Source organism: Nannobrachium achirus (assembly GCF_963921795.1).
Source record: "Nannobrachium achirus genome assembly, chromosome: 16".
Classification (NCBI taxonomy): Eukaryota; Metazoa; Chordata; class Actinopteri; order Myctophiformes; family Myctophidae; genus Nannobrachium; species Nannobrachium achirus.
This window is the reverse complement of record NC_137823.1, coordinates 18,175,346-18,177,845: the sequence shown is the minus strand read 5'-3', so window position 1 is coordinate 18,177,845 and position 2,500 is coordinate 18,175,346.

Here is a 2,500-nt window from a genome sequence, read left to right as displayed (position 1 = left end):
TTGTGAGCTTGGAGGTTCTGTGGGTTCCAAATGGCCCCTTTCAGGTGTTTAACTCTGAGAGTACGGTACAAATGAAACCAAATTGACCCGTAGTGGGGGTTTCATTTACACTCTCAGAGTTATGGGGGTCCCTTTAACCCAGAACAGTACTTTGGACTATGTAAGCATGGTCATCGAGTGTTCATTATTTTGGTCGACTGCAGGCCAGTTTTGAAGCCCTGAGGCTGCCGGCGCTATGGACATAAATCTTCATAACCTGCCAAGTGTGATTAATGCACGCTTCATCCTTTACAATTACTGCGAGGCCGGTAATGAAACTGTAGATAAACATGTTCAGCAGGCAGCTGTACAGTGTGATAGAGCCTCCCACACAGAGCAATGAGGCAAGCGGGGAGAGAGAGTGACAGGAATCCTCCCGTGTTATCAACGGTGGGAGATAGTAGCCTACTCGCATGTTTTACTTAAAGGAGCTATAGTCAACTTTTTCATTGTAGGGCCGACACTTTGTTTACATCCTAGTCTATAGACTAGAATGTAAACAAAGTGTCGGTCTGACAATGGCCAAAATGATTATTTTATCATTATTTTACGCTTTTTATGGTCATTTTTGAATAGAAACACAAATATGAAGCTTATTTTTTAATAAAATATTTTCGAAACATTATTTTTATTACTTTAAAGGGATATTTCATTTTCCCCAAAGAATATTACAAATAAATGAGAAAAGTTGTCAAAAAAAAAGAAACACGGCCAGCATAGGCCTACTACGAGGGTAGTAGGCCTATGAGTCACCAGAAAAAAAGAACATGTGTTTTCATTTACCGTAATTGCTGGACTATAAGCCGCACCTGAATATAAGCCGCACCAGCAAAATTTTGAAAAGAAAACAAATCTTTACATATATAAGCCGCACCTGACTATAAGCCGCAGGGGTCCTTCCTGCTTCCTGCTAGAGTGCCCCTGGTGGACGTTAGCTGTATAAATCAATATATAAATCCTTGTTAAAGACCATTGTAAAACTAACAAACTGGCCGTTAGCTGTAAAAATCTTTATATAAGCCGCACCTTTGTATAAGCCGCAGGGTTCAAAACATGGGAAAAAAGCCGCGGCTTATAGTCCGGCAATTACGGGTAATCTATAATGGTTACAATGGAGTTTGAGGTTACTGGGTTTGTATAGGAAGGGGACGTGTCTGATAAAATGAATATTAAATATATAAATACTGAATCTTGACAAATCTTGAATGTGATAAATGAGGGGTGGAGGATGTGGTTTTGGCAAGGAGTGTGTGTGCAAAGTTTGGCATGGATAGGGGCAACAGTGGCGGAGATATGAGTAGGGCAAAAGTGTGACGTGGCGTGTGACGGACAGACTGACAGACAGACAGACAGACTGACTGACTGACATTTTCTTTTTTTTCCTTACTTTTTTCTTTTTCTTTTTTTGGTATTACATTTTACCACAAAATGCACAGAAATAAACTAAATGGGAAATGAAATAAACCCTAAATGTGATGTAGGAAATGCACGGTTATTAAAGAAATATAAAATAAAGCAGGCTAATCGTCAGGCATAACTTCTGGTGTCATTGGCTTGCAAGGTGCTTGTTTAACTGTGCACAGTGGTTCTCAAAGTGGGGTCTGGGGAACCCCCAGGAATCCTTCCAGGGGGTCCCCAGCAAAATGAGGTAATATAGCAACATCAGTTCGACCACTTTAACCCTTCAGACATTTTGTACATCAGCTATTTTGAAAAATAGTCAACCTACAAGCTCGGCAAAAATCTAGAATTTCCTTTTTACTTATTTACTCAACATATTTTCAGACGGGGGTCCAAACTGGCCCATAGTCGTCGGCTGGTTTGAAAGCCCTTATCCCTCACTGTTGTTTATCATGACATTTTCATATAACAAACTAGTGATGAAACACAAACAAACAGGTTGGCTCATGTAACGAGCAGAGGAATGGGTCGTCACACAACATGTTCAAACCACCGCAGATATGAAGCTATCTGGAATTAAGGCCAGGTTTGAAGTTTCTAACAGTGACGTCAACCGCTGCAATGCATTCAAAACGGGACCCATCCTTGCCTTGTTTTAAACCACCCTCAAAACACACCTTGCTTGCATTCCCCACCTCATTCCATTTCGCGTGATTTCTAAACCCACCAGGATTGAGTTAAGACCCGCCTCCTCTTGATAATCTTAAGTATGAAAGTGCCCATGAACGTTAGTGCGGTCCCAGATGACAATTTAAGGACTTTTTAGACCTTTTTAACACCTCAAAAAGAACGAGAAGAACTTTTTGAAATTCAAAAAGAACGAAAAGAACAAGACCATTAATGCATAAAAAGTGATCAACAAACTATACGAAAAATACAAAACTGGTCAAATTGTCAAATAATATAAGAAATAACAAGAAATAAGCAAACATTTTGAAAATAGGCGATCTGCTATATTCATTGAATGTCTCAACTCTTACATTCCAAGTGCTTATCAGGG